At 40.3% G+C, this 20,747-nt stretch overlaps 1 long non-coding RNA gene across 1 annotated transcript in view; it reads right to left on the bottom strand.

Moving 5' to 3' along the window:
- LOC126416373 (uncharacterized) overlaps window positions 1-20,747 on the bottom strand; it is a 2,268,185-nt gene that overhangs the window by 335,679 nt on the left and 1,911,759 nt on the right. The window contains exon 6 of the long non-coding RNA XR_007575440.1: window positions 12,257-12,325. This is a non-coding gene — a long non-coding RNA (uncharacterized LOC126416373). The remainder of the gene's footprint in view (window positions 1-12,256; window positions 12,326-20,747) is intronic.

Genomic DNA, 20,747 nt, shown 5'->3' with positions numbered 1-20,747 from the left:
CCTCATTCTTTTTAACTCCCTAGGGACACTCGTTGTGCCTGCTGCACTGATGGTAGCCCTTTGGAACTTCCTGCTGATTTCATGCTGTTTGTAGAACCCCTCTCTGAAATTCTCGATAGGCTCCCTCTGTCAGTACATGAGGTCTGTCTGGTATTAATTTATCTTTGGTTGTTTCTATGCGTTTCTACTTCACTATCACATTACCAATAGTCGGCGTGGACGGCTTCAGAAGGATTGAAATGTTCCTGACGGATTTTTTATTTATGTGACATCCAAAGATTAGCCCACGTTCGATGTCAGTGAGCTCTTCTGACCGAATCATTCTACCATTATTGCTTCTCCACTGACAACACAATATTTCCAGCGTCCATTCATTCCGGCGGGTCGATCTACCGTGAGTAGGCAATGCAGTACTTATTTGTACAATTCTCTGCACTGATGAAGTCAAGTGTCGGGATGGTTGCTTAGACAATCGTATGACCGCTTCCTTCCCATATTATTTATCAAATCTTATGCCCTGTCCTCATCGGCTGGACGCTAACCCTAGCTTTCTTTACTTCCTCTTGCAACTCACACTCTCAGATTGTAATCCTCGTAATGTGGTATCTTCGCGTGCATGCTCAGTGAAACGGTGACGAAACGCACTGATTTTCTTTGGATAATCTTTGACTTCTATACATCCCAGACCGTCGAGCAATATTCAAGAATCATAATTTTACCCTAGTACAGGGCCACAATTATTTAATACTTGGTAAACGAAAATTCCACCATTTGACTATTACAGATTCGTTATTGTGTTATAGAATCATGATTTTGGTCTTTCACCATTTTCAAGTACCCCAGGGTTGGGCATAATCAGACTTCTTTTAACGAAGTCATTGTCAAAATATGCTTGGTTACATAATGCAGTTGCATTATGTAACCAAGTTTAATGTACCCTTACGGAAAGAACCGTAACACCAAAAAATAAATGATGTACAGTAATGAATTTTCGAGAGTACATTTGTCTAGGTAACACATGTAAGTGATTAAAACTGCAAGATCACAGGTTGATGTAAGCGCGAGATAAGCCATTGCAAATGTGAAATGCTGCTATATTAATAATTGGTGTAACCTCCAGAATGTTGATTGTATGCATGCAAATGTGCATACATTGTGTTGTACAGGTCCAGGGTAACAGTTTGCGGGGTTGAGTTCCAGGCCTCTGGCACTTGATCGGTCACTACAGGGACGGAGGTAACATATATTTTTTGTAGACACTTTCTCCTCATGATCATATTTCTGGTAACGAAAGTTTGTTTGCTCAGTATTGTTATTTATGAAGTGTGACTGCGGAATGTTTCTCGTGTAAGCATTGATTAGTAAACAGAACATGGATTATTTAGGGTCGATTGTTTACGATATATGTGGATATTATGAGATATCAGGTTATTATGATGATGATTAACAGAAATAAATATGATGAAGGTATTTGTAATTATTGATGGTGAGTATGAGGATAATAATGATAATATAACAGGAAGATGCAATGGCTAGAAATTCTGTTGTATTATGAGAAAAATGGTTAGGGAATATGTTAGGGACCCTCTTTTTCTTGAAGTCAATTTTTTCTTTGCATGGTTATATTTCATTAGATGGCATGTAGTAAAAGGTAGGTGAGGACGGTTATATGTTTAGTAGCGCAACAGAGATCTGAAATGGTAAGACCAATATGGCAAAAGGTAACAAAATTCTTATTTCTTCTATATGTAAACTTTTTGGATCATTAAGTGTAACTTGCATGGCACACATTTCTGACAGGTTTATGTTCTATGTTTTGTGACAATTTTTTTTTTGGTTTGCTGCATATGACAATCGAAGCTTTGTCCTGTTGTAGTGTGTGCTTTTTTCTTTTGTAACTAACTGCATATCTTTTTGTCTTCATGCCAGATTATGACAGACATGATGATATACGGGCTGATTATAGTCAAAGTTAAACTTTCAAACCGCTGTAGAAATAACAACATTGGTCAGAATAACGCAAAATTGCAACGGAAATTTATCGGTGAAGCTGGAAAACGTATGGCAGAAGAAAAATAAATAGTTACAAAATGTATCAATAGATGCCGCTGTAAGCATCGCAGTTTAATAATGTTCAACTAAAAACGGCAAATGAATCAAACAACAATGCCTAAGGTGCATGTTCGACGTTAAACAAACTGTGCTACTCAGTGTGCATAGATGTACAAATGTGATACTGTTAGTTACGTAAGCCTATCCACCACCGCAAGGTCATATCACATCGGATAGAAAAAATCGGTTTTTCACTCTCCTGGGGCCAAAAACCGCATAAAAGCAGCAATCACATCGGTTTTTAATTGTCCTGAGGCCAAAAACCGCATAAAAAGCATCAACCAAAGTCAAATCGGATTATTAATTTCCGTGCGACTTGCGCAAAACATGGTTCAATATGCTGTCCACCATTTTGTGCAACAAGTTGAAATCGATAAATAGCATGTTCCACAACTGATCGAAGTGTTTCCGAGGTCGCGTTCAGAATGTGTTGCGCAATGCGTGCTTTCTGCGTAGCTAAGTTTGCAATTGGAACATTGAACACATCATCTTTCAGATAGCCCCACAGCCAGAAGTCACACGGATTAGGATCAGGTGATCGGGATGGCCAGGCTGTTATGAAATAACGGCTGATAGTTCTAGCAATTCCGAAATGGCGCTTCAGCAGCTGCTTAACTGGATTTTCAATGTGCGGAGGTGCGCCATCTTGCATAAAAATTATCCCATCTAAATATCCACACTGTTGGAGAGCTGAAATTAAGTGATTGCGCAAAAGACACTCATGGCGCTTACCAGTGACGGTACAGGTAACAGGACCGGAAGCACCTGTCTCTTCGAAAAAAATATGGCCCAATGATAAATGATGCCGTAAACCAGCACCACACAGTAACCTTTTCAGGATGAAGTGGTACTGGTTGATTTGAGTGTGGATTTTCTGTTGCCCGTATTCGACAATTCTGTGTATTGACCATATCCTGTCAGATGGAAGTGGGCTTCGGCTGTCCACAAAATCCTCCATGGTCAGTTATTGTCCACTTCTATTCGAGCAAGAAATTCTAAAGCAAAGGTCTTTCTTGCTGGTAGGTCAACAGGAAGCAACTCGTGCACATGGGTAATTTTGAAGGAATAGCAAAGAAGGATGTTTCGTAGGATTTTACGCACCATGCACAAGGGTATGTCCAGTGTTCGGGAAATTCTGCGTGCACTACACGTTTCCACACCACCACCGGTCTCCTCCTGCGCTGCTGTGGCCACTGCTTCCACTGCCGTCAAATCAAATTGTTTCCTTCCTTTACCAGGTTCACACCAAAAGAACCCGTCCTTTCGAATTTCCGAATCATTTTCTCCAGACTCACGGGAGTCATCGGACTCTTCAGTGTCCGGGACTTCTGCAGAGCAACGTGAGCACAGTCATCGTTCTTGCAATACAGCTTTACAAGCAGAGCGCGATCCTGCATTGAGACAGTCATGGCGAATGTCGCAGACACGAAAGGAGGAAAAGCCGTGTACCCGGCATGTTTATACCAACTTCAATGGGTCGTGCCCATGACAGGTGTTTTCATTTACGTATTCTGACACAAACAGCGCCACATATTGATAAATTTTTACACTATTTTATTTCTTCTGCTATACGGTTTCTTCCTTCTCCGATAATATTCCGTTGTAATTTGACGTTATTCTGTCAAGTGATGTTATATCTACAACGTTTTGAAAGTTTAACTTTAATTATAATCGCCCTGTACATATACACTCCTGGAAATGGAAAAAAGAACACATTGACACCGGTGTGTCAGACCCACCATACTTGCTCCGGACACTGCGAGAGGGCTGTACAAGCAATGATCACACGCACGGCACAGCGGACACACCAGGAACCGCGGTGTTGGCCGTCGAATGGCGCTAGCTGCGCAGCATTTGTGCACCGCCGCCGTCAGTGTCAGCCAGTTTGCCGTGGCATACGGAGCTCCATCGCAGTCTTTAACACTGGTAGCATGCCGCGACAGCGTGGACGTGAACCGTATGTGCAGTTGACGGACTTTGAGCGAGGGCGTATAGTGGGCATGCGGGAGGCCGGGTGGACGTACCGCCGAATTGCTCAACACGTGGGGCGTGAGGTCTCCACAGTACATCGATGTTGTCGCCAGTGGTCGGCGGAAGGTGCACGTGCCCGTCGACCTGAGACCGGACCGCAGCGACGCACGGATGCACGCCAAGACCGTAGGATCCTACGCAGTGCCGTAGGGGACCGCACCGCCACTTCCCAGCAAATTAGGGACACTGTTGCTCCTGGGGTATCGGCGAGGACCATTCGCAACCGTCTCCATGAAGCTGGGCTACGATCCCGCACACCGTTAGGCCGTCTTCCGCTCACGCCCCAACATCGTGCAGCCCGCCTCCAGTGGTGTCGCGACAGGCGTGAATGGAGGGACGAATGGAGACGTGTCGTCTTCAGCGATGAGAGTCGCTTCTGCCTTGGTGCCAATGATGGTCGTATGCGTGTTTGGCGCCGTGCAGGTGAGCGCCACAATCAGGACTGCATACGACCGAGGCACACAGGGCCAACACCCGGCATCATGGTGTGGGGAGCGATCTCCTACACTGGCCGTACACCACTGGCGATCGTCGAGGGGACACTGAATAGTGCACGGTACATCCAAACCGTCATCGAACCCATCGTTCTACCATTCCTAGACCGGCAAGGGAACTTGCTGTTCCAACAGGACAATGCACGTCCGCATGTATCCCGTGCCACCCAACGTGCTCTAGAAGGTGTAAGTCAACTACCCTGGCCAGCAAGATCTCCGGATCTGTCCCCCATTGAGCATGTTTGGTACTGGATGAAGCGTCGTCTCACGCGGTCTGCACGTCCAGCACGAACGCTGGTCCAACTGAGGCGCCAGGTGGAAATGGCATGGCAAGCCGTTCCACAGGACTACATCCAGCATCTCTACGATCGTCTCCATGGGAGAATAGCAGCCTCCATTGCTGCGAAAGGTGGATATACACTGTACTAGGGCCTGTGTCTATGTGCCTGTGGTTCTGTTAGTGTGATCATGTGATGTATCTGACCCCAGGAATGTGTCAATAAAGTTTCCCTTTCCTGGGACAATGAATTCACGGTGTTCTTATTTCAATTTCCAGGAGTGTATATTAAAACGAATTTGGCTACTATGTGTACATTCCAGTTTATCAGACATAGTTGCACAAACTATGCATCGTTGAATGGCAAGTTCTTATGACACTAAGCATAAGTGCAAAACATGAAGGACTGGTTGGTTCTGAGCACTATGGGACTTAACATCTATGGTCATCAGTCCCCTAGAACTTAGAACTACTTAAACCTAACTAACCTAAGGACATCACACAACACCCAGTCATCACGAGGCAGAGAAAATCCCTGACCCCGCCAGGAATCGAACCCGGGAACCCGGGCATGAAGGAGTGGACCTTTAATCAAAATATTGGTGATAAAACGAGTATTTTAATGAAAGTTGGACAATTTTATACATTGACAATGCGGTCAACAGCGCAGACGAATTTTATTGACAGGAACCACAGCCACGGAAACCAACGCTTATGCTAACTTTTAAACCATAATGTTTTCTTTGTTTTGCATTTGAGCACTTACTAATTAATTGTCTTGCCACGGCTCAGGTTAGGATTGTGAAATTTATATAATTTTGTTGCATAATATGACTCTTGCTTAACATAGCATTTGCCTTTTGTGAACTCATCCATTACACAATCATTGGTGCATGAATAAGCTTTTGACGCCAGTATCTTAATGGCATTTTGGAATGACACTGGTATCTAGCATTTCTGTTGTGATGTACTTGGCTTCAGTTGCTGCATCGCTTTTATGATGAAACATTTGTTTGTCTTAGATGAAGAATGTGTTCTCCATTTTGTTTACTGTTTTACCATAATGATTTTGCTGTAAATGTGTAGGATAAGGTACTTCGCTGCACTGCCATTCTGATGAAATATTTGGCTGTTTATATGTGCATGGTAATGAATTTGGCTGCACTGCTTTCCTGATGAACTATGTATGTATGTATACTGCGGCGCTTATAGTTTTATTTGAGTTCACTTAGGATAAGTATTTACTATTAGAGGCTATAAATGAGGTAAATGCCATGACATAGCAGCATTATAAAAAACTGGGTATAGGAAGAGAGTAAGTTGAAAATGTAACACATGCATATGAAAATGAGAAAAAAATGTGATTATATTGTGTAAATGTGATTATAGAAAGACTAAATAATGAATATATTATGTGGCTATGCTAATGTGATAATGAAATGCAGCACAATGACATGGTTTTTTTGGCAGGTAAGTAAACGTGAGCGGTATTATGATGTGAATATGATGTTTTTGGCAGGTAAAATGAGATAAAGGATATTATGAGAGAAGTCTGAGGTTTCAGAGAACATACGATATGCATACAGTACAGAAGTTAGAAGGCTGATCAGTACACCAGAGTCGTACATAACATTAGGGTAGGACATAAAGCACACTGACTGAGACTTTGAATCTGAAGTAACTTAATTCCCTTTCCCTTTGCATGAACCATCACACATTTATTTGTCATTTATTTCTGGTCTATTCACCTTCTTCCTCTCATGCTGTGTGTATGTTTTTCATGTATGTATTTTTATTACCACTTTTCCTATGTTTGCAATATTAATTGTTAGTTTCATAATATGAGATCTATTACTGTGTGCATATTAGATTTTCTTGTACACTGTCATGGAAATTTGTCGCCATTAGATGATAATGATATTTTGTTAGTTGCTCCTCTTGATAACTTCACTTAGTATCTGGCACAAACTATTACATAATTATTTCTATATGTGGATGTTTTCTGATGGCACTGAGTACTATAATCTATAAATACTCACTCTTGTACATAAGCTTTATCTTACATTGTCATGCAATGATCTTGTACTGTTTCAGGTATTTGCTAGGAATAAAGTCATTTCTTAGTGACAAGTGCGGTTCACATAGCCTATTTGTGAAGTACATCACAAATTCAGTGAAGCTACCATGGACTGAAATAAGTTTTGCACACACTTAAAGGAAATAGTTAAAATGAGTGCATCTTCTAGATATCAATGAAAAGCTGTTTCCCTGAGTCTGCTCATAACAGAATGTAGCTGGACATATGAGTTGTCACTGGAAAACCACTTACCTAGGTCTGCTCATGTTTGATTCCACATTAGCTGGCACTCTTCAGAGTGTAGTCAGTGACAGACATTCAATTCCTTTACTCGCTGCACTAAGCCTTAGACAGTATTCATTTTTGTTAGAACTGTTCACCTCATGGGGCCAGTACTACAGGGTCAGCGACCCCATTGGTGGCCGTACTTGAAGAAATTTGTCAATATTGTGCTATCTGCAGTCCTTTTCTTAGCCACAAGAGTAATGACAAAAGACATTAACAGTATCTTTGTTGGTGCTAAGTTATGCAACATTTTACTTTCAGTTGTATTCACATACTAGCCTCAAGATTAATGATATGAGACGTTACACCAAATCTTCGATGGCTTTAAGTGATACAACATTTACCTACAATCTACAGAACTCAGAAAATAGTGTGTGCGCTTCTTCCCTGTGCAAAGACAATGTTGATATGTAAAATTCAAATCAGAACACCCTTTTGTACATTTTGTAACCTGGGTTCTAAAGCTTGTAATATTATTTGTAACTATAAGTTATTGCACTAACTACTTCGTAATCTTTTTGTAAGAATTCCATTCTCCTTGCATCACCACAAGCAAGATAATTCCTACAAATATTGTTCTTACATGTGGGGGAGGAGATAATGTAAGGTTCCTATATGTTTTCTGCCATTGTAAATAATTCACCTTTACTGTACTGGAAAAAGATGACTGAGCAAACTGTGGGTGTGGTGAGTAAGATCCTTGATTCTGCATTTAGTTTTATCTATGGTTGACTTGCTAATTAGTCCATTGTTCAGCGCTGGAAAATTCTTCTTTAAGTTACAGTAGCATGCAGTTGAGTTTTTCAAAGTATGAGATCCGTTTTTGTGTATTTGGGAAAAGCTATCTAGAATACTTTATTGATCATCATTTTCTTGAGGACTTATTCCATCTGCAATGCAGGGTCAGCCTTGTTACTAATGATTTGGCAGTGCCAGCTGCAGAGAGTGAATGGATGCCCTACCTGCCGCCACCCTGAGCCGCCCCCCCCCCCCCCCCCCCGGGATGGAATGAGTGGACACCATTTGTCTGTGTTTAGAGTAAGCCATGGAATAGTGCAAACGTGTTTCTGCGAGTCGTGTAACTGAGGCGGAACGTGGGGACCAGCCTAGTATTCACCTAGTGGGATGTGGAAAACCGCCTAAAACAATATCCACGCTGGCTGGCATACCGGTCCTCATCATTAATCTTCCAGGCGGACTCGATCCGGGGCCGGCGCGCGTACCCGAGTCCAGGAAGCAGCGCATTAGCAGTCTCGACTATCCTGGCGGGTATCTGGAATACTTTATTACGAAGATAAAAACACTGATGAATAATACTTTCTTATTCTTATACTTATGAAGATATTGGAGGAATTTTAAGAGTATGTTTGTAATTTTTGTATAGGGAGAATTTTGTAATTGTTATAGTCGTCTTACGTTGTGTCTTTTTGTCAACGATGAGTCTGATTTCTCAAAAACGATTTTTTTAAAGTGAAACACAGCTACATGATCTATAGTAAAATTTCGAATTTTTATCGTGTGTGCATTTCACCTCGCACGACACAAAGGAGCAGATTGTTTCTGATAAAAGATATTTAGAGTACATGATTTATTTTTATTTGGAAATTTGCATTAACTTCCTATGGGACAAAACTGCTGAGGTCATCGGTCCCTAGGCTTCCACACTATTTAATGCAGCTTAAACTAACTTACGCTAAGGACAACACGTATAACTATACTCGAGGAAGGACTCGAACCTGTGATGGGGAGAGCCTCGCGAACCATGACAAGGCTCCCATAAACCGCCCGGTGACCCCGCGCGGTGATTTGTTTTTAGTTGCTGCATCTGCTGATTTGTATTTGTTTTCGAGAACGTCAGTGCTCCAAACACAATACCAGTATGCTGAGCAAGAAGTACAGTACGTCACTTTTATTTCAGGGTAGATCTCACACTGCGTTCTTGAGCAAAGAGTGTGTAGTGAGAATTGTCAGGTGTCGTGCTAGAATGAAGCTCAGTTGATAGTGTTCGTAATTTCAAACAGCTGTTTTCTTCCGAATAGAGGAATAATTTATTTTTTGTGAATTTTCCAAGTCTAACATTTCTCTTCATATTACGCCTCGTTCATAACGTGCTTCGGCACCGAGTTTCAGTTTTCACTGAGAACGATTTTCTTTCCTTTGGCATTTAACTTCTTGAAGTGCTAAATTTGAAGCAAAGGCAATGAATCTTTATTTCAAATTTTGCACTTCAAGAAGTTTGAAGTTCACGACGCTGTTCACATGCGCAACACAGGGTCAACCAACAGTCAATGTTGCTCAGCAGTTGAATACGTTATCTATAGTGTATGTTACATGTTTCGAGATCAAAGCATTGAGTTTTATCTTAGACAGATAATATTTTATAGAAAGCTGACACGATTAATGCTGGTTATTGATGATGCAGGAGTTGACGTTCGATGATGTCTCCCATATACGATCGATTGGAAACAGATTTGGTTATCGAGCAGGCCAAGACAAAATGTCGACACTCTGTAGAACTTGTAGGGTTACAACAGCGGTAGGTGGGTGAGGGTTTCCTGTTGCAAAAAGGCCCCATGGAATGCTGTTCATGAATCCCAGCACAACAGGTCGAATCACCAGACTGATGCACGAATTTGTAGCCATGGAGCTTAAGGTAACCACGAGACCGCTCCTGCTGTCACAACCTAGACCATAACTCCAGGTGTAGGTCCAGTGTGTCTAGCAGGCTGATAGATTGGTCGCAAGCCCACATCTGGCCTCTTTATAACCAAGACACGGCCATCCAGATCTCCGCCCAGCCCTCCAATGAGCTGTCGTTTGACACCACAGCATGCGCAAATTGCGGTGGTTTGGGGCCAGTGGAATTAACGCTACAGGGAGTCTGGCTCGGAGCTTTCCTTGATCAATTCTTTGCGCCACTGTGATTTCAACTGCTGCTGATATTGTTGCTGCAGATGCAGTGCGATGCGCCAGAGCTATACATCGACCATGGCAGCTTCCCTCTCGGTAGCGCCACGCCGCCGCCTAGAGCCTGGTCTTGTTGCGATTGCATATCCTCATGACCACCAGTGCTAGCAGTCACTTACAGTGGAAACCTTCTGTCAAGTCCTGCTGCAATATCGCAGAAGAAACAGCCACATCCTCGTTCCGGTATTACACGGCCTCGTTCAAACTCAGGGAGGTGGTGATAATGTCGTCACTGTCGCTTTAAAGGCATTCCTGTGTAACATCAACTTATCACTTCCAGTCTCAAAGATAACTAACGTGCATGACCGTTACAGCGCGTATTTAAAGCAAACTTGATTTCCATCCTCATAGATGCGCTACTAGCGCCACCCTTATGCGATTCGCGAGAAGTCTGAATAGACATCGTCTTTAATATGCAGAAACGCGCCTGCCAACAGTCGTTTATCTCGTACTACTCCATCTTGATGTTGCGATCTTGTTCTCCATAAGTGTATTTCAATAATGACTTCGTTTGTAGAAGTCTGAACATGCTTTGTATTGTAGTACTCGAAAATAGCCAAAGGTGGAAATCACGACTGTCAGTACAATAAACCATCTATAACGTCAACTGGCGGAACACTGATTTAAAATTAAAAAAAAAGAAAAATCAATTATCAGTCGAACGAAGTTCATGAATGTTATGTCACTTTGTGGACGCTACATACACTTTTTTGATTGTTGTAATGACTCTTAATTTGGCATCCCCATTCCATACTATTAATGTTGACATTCCACTTTAAATCATTGTATTTCTGGATATTTATCTTTAATAACTTTTCCCAGTAAGTAAAAGGTGTAATCCAAAAATCATGGGGAAGCTACACACTGCTGGCCACTGAAACTGCAACATCAGGAAGCACAGCCAAAGGCCAATTTCGGCGTACTTTGCCTTTATACTATAGCAAGAAAACACAAGAGTAAATTAGTTTGGCAAACTGATGATATATAGGTTACCAAATTTAGAAATTTAGTACACATGGCTGCTGCCTCCAACTGCGAACAACGGTTCGATCCTGGATGTGTACAGTTCCGAGCTGATACAGATGTGTCATTTGATTCTGTTTCATCACCGTGTCAGAGCAGAGTTCATCAGTCGTACTGTCTGGCGAATCAGTGTGTCGCATTCTGTGGACAACCCATGAACAGATATTTTCAAATGGTGAAACATACAGAGAACCATCTGGCCTATGTATCGGGCTGGATTAGAACAGCATCATAAAGAAGTGGTTTTGCATTATTTTGTTGAAATGTGACAACACAGAGATATGAAAGTAGTGCTCAGATCCATGCCCCTACTAGTCAGAAATGTGACAGCCTTGGTCCAGTTTACTGAATGTGCAGGCCAGAAGTGGTCATGTTATCTACCAACAACCACTCCATACCATCACATCAGGTGGAGGGTATGTATGATAATGGCAAATGTAATCTGTCTATGGTCATCACCCTCAGAGTCTCAACATATGGATACATCTAGCTTTATACAATACGGTGACTAGTCTGAAAAGAAAATCAGGTGCTATGTCCAGTGTTGAAGATGCACACATCACAGTAGGCTGCTGAAAATCCCTTTTTTTGAACAACCTGTCGTCATAACCATCTGTTAATTTATCATGATGCAAATAAAACTCAAATCTTGCAAAATGAATGAGCAATAATTGCAACAGTGGGGGCTTGTACGCTGAGTATTTCTTCACTGTGTTGTCAGCATAACAAATTCATACATAGAATGCCATCCTGTGAGAAACTAAATCCCATTGTTACATAGTTAATGGATCTGTCACTGAAAAGAAATTTTTGGTATTTTAGTGGACCTTTTTTTATTGTATAATCATGAACTGTACCTAATTCTGATACAAATAATATATAAGATCAGCACTATATCACACCTCAGATGTGAAATAAGGATTTGCTTCATTCTGAGCCAGACACATGCTATAAATCTATGGAATGAATGTCAGCATGTTATGTTCTTACCTTAATACACAACAGAGGTCTCCTCGTCCAAAAACCACCCACTTCTAGACTGATGTCTCAAGGAACGAACTGTGGACAGAGAAATTCAATAAATAGATCATTTTATCCTCTTCCTGTACTTTTAAACATGAATAAATATTCAGTGGAATCTTAGAGTCACTAATAGAATGTAAACTAGAAAGTTATAAATAATGTTATCTTATCAGCTGATATGTATTGAGAAGGAACATCATATTTAGAAAAAATTATTTTCGGTAAGTATTTTGTTTCTTATTGATAAATATCTCAGAGACATTTGTTGTTAAGAACTAAAACACTAATGCAGACTATTTTTCTTAAATGTGATCTCGTATTGTCAATACACATCAGCTGATGATATTACTTTAATCAAAGCTTTGTAAGTGTACCTTGTGTTAGGGAGTGTTTCTTGGAAAACTTCAGACAGTATCTTAGAAGATACTACAGGGCAAAACCAGTCAAGAAATTTAATATAATTTTTAAGAAGAGTTCATCTAAATATGTTTATCCTGAAATTTTTTTTTATTTTCAAATCTTTGCTAACCCCAAAGAACTTTGTCACAAAGAAAATTCAATATTATTTGTACATTACCATTATTTATATTTCACAGATATGTATAAGTTATGAAAACATATTCATCCAGTATCTTCGAACGTCTTTATGAAACATCTTTGACTTTTGCAGTCCTGTCCTCCTCAGTAGCGTGCAATATTACGGTATATTGACAATTTTTACTTATGGACCATCTGACAGCAACTGTCAGTTGCTGTCAGACGGCCCATAAGTAAAAATGATCAATATACTGTAAGATTTATGAAACACTTTAATGAAGTTGTGAGCCAAGATAATTCTACTTCATTCACAGTACAGTTAATTATCTTTATCAAATAAAGGGGTCTGTTCTCTCAGTATCTTATTGCAGCTATAGTTACCTACATATTCATCATATTACATGTGTCCTGACATATTTCTTCATATGTTACTACTTTCAAATATTAATATGGGTTCTCTAATAAGAAAAATGAATTGTATGTGTAGAAATACGTATATTTGACATATTAAATATTTATACCATAATGTCTTATCTCTAGTATATGATTAGACAAGAACACTAAAACAGGTTATTATAAAAGACAGCAAACTAGTGTGATTAACAACAAACATTACACAAAAAACATTAGAGCACATCACTAATATTGAAAATATCATCACAGTGAAGTTACAGAATGTGTCTTAAAGCTAAAAATCTTTCGTTAATATCAAGACCTATCACAGAAATGCTTTCTTTTGACAGTGAAATTGGGTAGTACAGAGAAAATCATCATGTTTATAGTTACAATATGAAAAATAGTTGGACTTTTTATCATCATTTAACTGAGAAAATCTTTAAAAAATTTAGACGGATATGATGTTTGGATTGTGTGACGTAAATTCTTTAGTACACACTCACAAAAAATTACAAAGGGAGGTATATTAATCTACCATATGTTGGGCAAGTAGAACTTGCTGTTATTTTGAGTAACTTGTGATTAATAACTGTAGGTTCAGACGAATCTCTGAAGAGATAATTCCTAAAATATAGATAGTTAATTAAATAAAAGGTATGAAAGTAACAAAACGGTTTCTGTTAATATCGATTATTACTGTGTGGAGGGGTACACGAAAATAAAATTCTGAAGTACCAAATGTGCATAAACATCAGTATTATTGATCAGATTTTTGTTACATGTCAAATATAAATGTGGATATTGTAAATATCTAGCTATTTACTGAGGAAGACATACCAAGAAGTGTCACTGAAATGATAAAAAAAATGTATAAGAGATTAGTAACATATTTCTGCTATAAAGCCAGTGGCATAATTAAATGATGATATAAATACTCGTACTTACATGTGTAAGAGTGTAAACTTATGAGGACAGCGGAAGAGTATTGCAAGTATGGCTGAAATGTCAGTTGCCCTCAGTGACTTATTTTAAAATACAGTGTAGTATCATGTACAGAAATCTTTTACATTAAATGTCCAACAATCCAGTACTTTTATGTAAAGGGCGAAATTGTTTATAATGTTGACCAAGTAAGAGGAAAGTTTATATTGGGACACTGTAATAACTACAATCCTTAACTGAGAAAAGCATCACTTGTTCCAACCCATTTTCACAATTTATCGGGACACAATACACATTCATTATCGAAAATAGTAGTTAATCATGGTAAACAGTCGATTTACTTCCAAATAATGAAGGAAATATAGAAGTGTTACAAACCCTTAAACACATGTTTGGTATATACATTAAAATACATTAAGAACCATTATCATTGAACTTATGAGAAGATATAGTGATATATGAAAACAGTGTACAAGAAAGGAAAGCTATGTATGTGGTGCGAATTTGTCTGTAGAATAGTTATAGAATAAATATCTGCTTCAGTTACCAGTAATTTCAAACTTTATTACACAACTGGTTTTGAAGCATAAAACTTAATCTTCGGGTGTCTCCCGGGAACATCGATGTGTGGTGGTTGGGCAGGTCACTCGAATTATAGATAAGAAGAATTTTCAGTTTATAATGTTATTACTATTTAATAATCTCCATACTGAGCAAAATGAATATGAGAAAGTTGATGTGAGCCATATTGTTGCAAACTAATGTGGTAAGTCATCTTTTAGAATATCTCAATTTTATCAGAGGACTGATTCCTTTTATAAATTTGGAGTGTAATAAATTCTAGTATCATGTATGAAATTGTATGAGTTAAATTTTCACAGTGTTTCAGACTACAAGTACAACATGTCTCTTGTAGTAAGTGGCCACTCTCACTTTATTTTTGTCACAGTATAATAGATTAATTAATTCCTAAGACACAAGTTTGGTGTAAACCTGTTTTACGTAAAGCTCCATCAATTTTTACCACTTGAGTGAACCTATTTATTTATCGAATGAAACAAGTTTACTGTTGATTGTTTATAATGGTGAGCAAAATGTATTAGATAATTTGAGTACTTCAGGAAGATTTAAATTTGCTGAAAGGAACAAGATAGAACTCCACAAATGTCCTCCGCAAGTCTTTATAATTTGTAAAGTCTTTATGAACCAAATTTAAAATCTTGAATGCATGCTTATTAGCTGCAGTAATTTTTCCCAAACCTTAAACTTCTGGTATCGTTCTTCATTTCTGTAGCCCATTTTGGAAACTTCAGTACACAATCTTTCTCTGTCTATCAGACAGGAGCTCATTATCAAACACGTGTGACTAAATGGATTTCCTTTTGGATCGTAATTTTGTATTCGTGAAATAAGGTGTGAGAAATCACAGCAGAAAGCATGCCTATGCTGTGTTTACTAGATGAGGTTGTTAATCAGAGAGAAGCTTTAACACTCCTCTTGGGTTTCCTACTTTGATGGTATGAACTGTTGCCAAAGCTGAAATAATGTGAAACTCAGGAAGGTTACGTTGAGCGTTAAATACGTGTAGTGGTTACCTCATAGTTGGCCTCAATGGTCTGATGATATATGAACTTTTCTGGTAGTTAGCTGGGGACATTAGTTTACGTGTTATTTCGTCAGGCTAACGGACAAATTATCGCATTGGTTTTAGCTGTGGAGAGAACAGAACCAATGGAAATGTCTTTGGATGGGAAATAAGTCATTTCTCTGCCATAAGTACTGCCCCAATGAAATAAAAGTTCTAAGATTTAAAGTCTACTACTGGAGTTATTGCGGGCATCAGAAACTGGCGCCTCAGTTGTGGACTCGAGTGGAGGGAGGAAAACAGATCTGTAAAAACATGCCAGGGGGTGCTAGAGGCAATTTTCCGATTTTGTAATGAACTTGTCGTCAGACTGCCATCGAACCCATGAACAAACGTACAGCTGTTGATTGTGAAATATTCTCTAAATGACATAAATACTAATTATATGCATTACTTTTCTTGAGTAAAAACTATAGGAAACATATGGTGAACCTCGTATTCCTTAACGTACCTAGATTGTTTGACTGAACGTTGCAGTTAACATGATCAGTTGCCTTAGAGGAGTCCCTGAAGACACAATCGTTTGATATTATGTGTTTCTTATATTTCAGAAAAAGGGTAAATTGCTGCATCCATATATTATTTCACTAGAAATAAAAAAGTCGTATTTTGGGACTCCTAATACTTCAAAGATTTCTTGGTAGCTCTAAGTACATAACCTTCCTAAGAGCTTGGAAAAGTTTGTGTCGAGATGGGTTTGTAAACACATTTCACAGCGGATTATTGAAATGTTACCCACAAATAATTTTACCTTACATGTATAACAGCTCACATATTTTATGATCCACAATTTTGTAGCGTGTCTGTGGACATGTGAGCAAACCCACGCGAAGTTTTACTTTTCACGGCACGCACATAATGCAAAAGGCTTTAGCACAGCGGACGTCCACCGGGAAAATCATTGTTGTTGAGTCACTGAGCTCATCTGTGGAAATTAACGATGAGGAAGAGACGTGAGTCTGCTCGTTTTTAGTGCGGAAGCAAATGAATGACGTTCGTCGTGGAGAACGCTATAACATTTTGCCTCAATTTACTTAGAATTGGTTTACAATGTGTTTAGAGACGAGACTTATCTGTAACATACGCAAATTGTGGTACATCAGGTAATAAACATGCGTGTTCCCACTAACATTTTTACAATATTTCGCTCTCCCTCAGTAGTTTGGCTCCATCTTTATGGCTACGCGGGCTTGAAACTTTACGACAGTGGAGTTTAGGGGCAACTTGTCACCTCTTCACACAGCGATGCGACTACATATAACGCCGTAACAGCTGGCTCTCGGCGCTTCACGGGAACCAGGAACAGCCCCCAGACGAGTCGTGGAGTGGGCGCGCAGTTTTCCAGCGTCGCCGTTGTACTGCGTTGCTGTCTTGCAAACGGGCTGGCGCGCTATAATACGATCCTGGCGCAAAATGAATAATTACCATGCAATGAATAATAATGAGCTTCGAAATAAAGCGTGCGCCGGGAGGGCGATAAAATTTTCAAGGCACCGCACTGTGCAGCGAAACCCATCTTCGGAGTTGTAATCGATATTCCCAGCACAACATAACTTCCTACTTAAAAGTTCGTTCGTATATTGAAAGAAATAGCTCATTATTAGGAAACTTATAATGCGTTTAGGACGTCGCGGAGTTTATCGCAATGAGTTGTCTCGTCGGAGGGAGGAAAATGGCGATTAAGGAGTTTGGTCGTTAGTCACTCACGACGAAATAAGGGTTTTTGGCTCGGAAAAGACGACGCTGTTGTTAGTTGGAGTACACGGAATAGTCACGCAAAGAACGATATGAGGTTAAATACTTCGGTCTTTGAAACATTACGTGATTTTCGACTCAGTTCGATGGTTGCGCAGAGGCAAGGGCATACAACCTCGGAATGTCGGCTGAAATTTTGCCAAGAGGCGACTAGATTAAAAAAATAGCCAGTTTTCATGTAACTTATTCTGTAAGTTTGGAAGCTTAACGGTGCCAAGGACTAATTGTGATAAGATGTACACCAAACTTGTTGTATGTCAGACGGTTGATATCTACTTAATATATTAAGGTAGACATGGACCTCGGGAATAATTTATTCGAGAGGGGCAAGATTTCGAAACTTCCATTTTAATCAGATAATTAGTTGAGTTTCAGAAAGTGCCGTGGCCCAAGGAATAAATTTCGCATGCAGTACATAAAGCTTATTACATTTTAAACGTTTGGTAGTTATCCAGCCATATTAAACTGTCGTGAAAAAAGTGATACGCACGTATAGAGAAGGTGGTAGTACAGCATACACGAGGTATCAAAGAGCTCTCATTTTTACTCAGGCGATTCATGTGTAAAGATTTCTGATGTAATTTTGCCTGCACGGCAGAAAGTAATAGAGTTTGAACACGGAATGGTAGTTGGACCAAGACGCACAGGACTATCCATTTCGGAAATCGTTAGAGAATTCAGTATTCCAAAATCCAAACTGTTCAGAGTGTAACGAGATTACCGTATTTCAGGCGTTACCACGCACCACGGACAACATAGTGGCCGACGGCCTCCATTTAAAGAGCGAGAGTAGCGGCTTTGCGTAGAGTTATCAGTGCTAAGACACACAAGCGACACTGCGCGAAATAACCGCAGAAAAGCCGGCCGCGGTGACCGAGCGGTTCTAGGCGCTTACGCCCGGAACCGCGCTGCTGCTACGGTTGCAGGTTCGAATCCTGCCTCGGGCATGGATGTGTGTGATGTCCTTAGGTTAGTTAGGTTTAAATAGTTCTAAGTTCTAGATGACTGATGACCTCAGATGTTAAGTCCAACAGTGCTCAGAGCCATTTGAACCATAACCGCAGAAACCAAGGTGAGAAGTACGCCGAACGTATCCGATAGGACAGTGCTGGGAAATTTGGGGTTAATGGGCTATGACAGCAGACGAGCCACGCGAGTGCCTTTGCTAACATCACGACATCGCCTTCAGCGCCTGTCCTTGTCTCTTGACCACACCTGTTGGACACTAGACTACTGGAAAACGGTGGCATGGTCAGATAACTTCCAATTTCAGTTGGTAAGAGCTGAAGATAGATCCCAGGAAGCCATGAACACAGGTTGTCAACAAGGCTCTGTGCAAGCTGGTGATATCGTCTGCGTTTACATGGAATGGACTGCGTCCTTGTTATGTTCGTCTACTTGGAGACAATTTGCATCCTTTCGTGGGCTACATGTTCCCAAACAACGACGGAATTTTTATGGATGACAATCCGCCACGTTACCACGTCGCTATTGTTCGTGACTGGTTTGAAGAACATTCTCGACAATTCAAGCGAATGGTTTGGCCATCCATAACGCCCTACATGAATCCCACCAAACATTTATGCGACGTAATCCTGACGTCAGTTTGTGCACAGAATCCTGAACTGGCAACACCTTCGCAATTATGGACCACTGTAGAGGCAGCGTGGTTCATTATTTCTGCAGGGGACTTCCTACAATTATTTGGTCCACGTCACGTCGAGTTGCTACACTACGCCGGGCAAAAGGCGATCCGATACGATTTTAGGTGGTATCTCAGGACTTTAGACACAGTGTATTTAAAAAAAAAGGGTTCAAATGGCTCTGAGCACTATGGGACTTAACTTCTAAGGTCATCAGTCCCGTAGAACTTAGAACTACTTAAACCTAACTAACCTACGGACATCACACACAGCCATGCCCGAGGCAGGATTCGAACCTGCGACTATAGCGGTCACGCGGTTCCAGACTGTAAGTGTATTTCAATGCTGTCCTAAAGTACATCTTCTTATGTTAATAATACTAAAATGGGTGTAGGATATTTTCGAAAAGAACAGCCTAGGAACCAATCAAGCGAATTGTCGATATGATATGTGTACACATGGCCCCTGAACTACAGAAAAAAAATTGGAAATTTGTGGTAAGGACTATGGGACCAAACTGCTGAGGTCATCGGTCCCTAGGCTTACACACTAACTTAAACTAACTAACGCTAAGGACAACACACACACTCATGCCCGAGGGAGGACTCGAACCTCTGACGGAGGGAGATGCACGAACCGTGACAAGACGCCTGAAGCCGCGTGGGGTAGCCTGGGCTACAGAACTCAGACTTTATGGATGAATATCCCGCAGGGTTGACCGACGAATAGTTTAAGAGCCGCATACTTAAGCACGGTCGAAAGACCTTTTAGATTTTCATATTTTCGTAATTTTTTTTTTTTCTAGTCAGGGTCAGAAATTTGTACTTTTTCTGTGTTTGTGTCCGCAGATGAAGTATAGGTGAATACAGCTACAGTATAACATGATTATATTCTTTATTGCTAAAACCTATGTACCGTGTCAAACTGAATGAATTCTCAGAAAGCCTTGACGGGTCAACTGAAAACATAATGCTGAGATTGAGTTGGCGCTAGCAACGAGGTTGTTCTTGTGGGAATTGTGGACGAGAGTGGAGTAAGTGTAATGTAACCATGTTTAGACTGTGCTAAGTGTTGGACTGTCACATTATTTAGCTCATTAATGGCTGTACAAGGAAGAAACATAGGAAAGGTCAGGTATTATATTTTGACGATTTTCTGTACAGACACTTTCCCAAGATTTCAAAACAATACCGATATAGTCAGAACGACCAAAAAAAAAAAAAAAAAAGCTGTACACTTTCCCGCGAACAACGTGCCAACCAAACAATGTACTGGGTGGTCATAATGAAAGTGCAGCTACTGACAAAGATACAGCGTGCTCTGTAACCATCGTATGACAGGGAAACTTGGTAGACATTCTAATGGGTTAATGCGGAACCAATTTACACAGGAACGAAATTAGTTCCAAATGTGGCTACCAGGTGTGAATCTGACGCTGTGTATGCAAGAAAATGAGCGTAGAAATATTCCCATGCGTAATGGATTAACAACGGGACGTGGGCAGAAATGGTCAAACAAGTGAAAAGTCACAGGGATTTAA

This window comes from Schistocerca serialis, chromosome 8 (assembly GCF_023864345.2).
Source record: "Schistocerca serialis cubense isolate TAMUIC-IGC-003099 chromosome 8, iqSchSeri2.2, whole genome shotgun sequence".
Taxonomy (NCBI): Eukaryota; Metazoa; Arthropoda; class Insecta; order Orthoptera; family Acrididae; genus Schistocerca; species Schistocerca serialis.
This window is presented reverse-complemented; position numbering and strand designations above follow the sequence as displayed.